Below are 332 nucleotides of genomic sequence, written 5' to 3'. Positions count from 1 at the left end.
ATAAAACGCACTATTTGACTTGTTATCTGTGTCTTAAGTACTTGAACTCCCTCAGCTGGATATGTGACAAGTGCAGGTAGATATCTTGCTTCTGAAATGTTCTATTTACTGCCCTTTATTTTTTGGAGTAGCAGAGTTTTTGTGAAGACGGTGTTGCAGGCTTTAACGATGACGGCAGTGGTGATGATGGAGGAGGAGGAGGAGGAGGAGGAGGAGGAGGAGGAGGAAAAGGAAAGAAGAGGAGAAGGAAGAAGAAGAAGAAGAAGAAGAAGAAGAAGAAGAAGAAGAAGAAGAAGAAGAAGAAGAAGAAGAAGAAGAAGAAGAAGAAGAAG

The sequence above is a fragment of the Aplysia californica genome, unplaced genomic scaffold (genome assembly GCF_000002075.1).
Source record: "Aplysia californica isolate F4 #8 unplaced genomic scaffold, AplCal3.0 scaffold00061, whole genome shotgun sequence".
NCBI classification, from domain to species: Eukaryota; Metazoa; Mollusca; class Gastropoda; order Aplysiida; family Aplysiidae; genus Aplysia; species Aplysia californica.
This window is presented reverse-complemented; position numbering follows the sequence as displayed.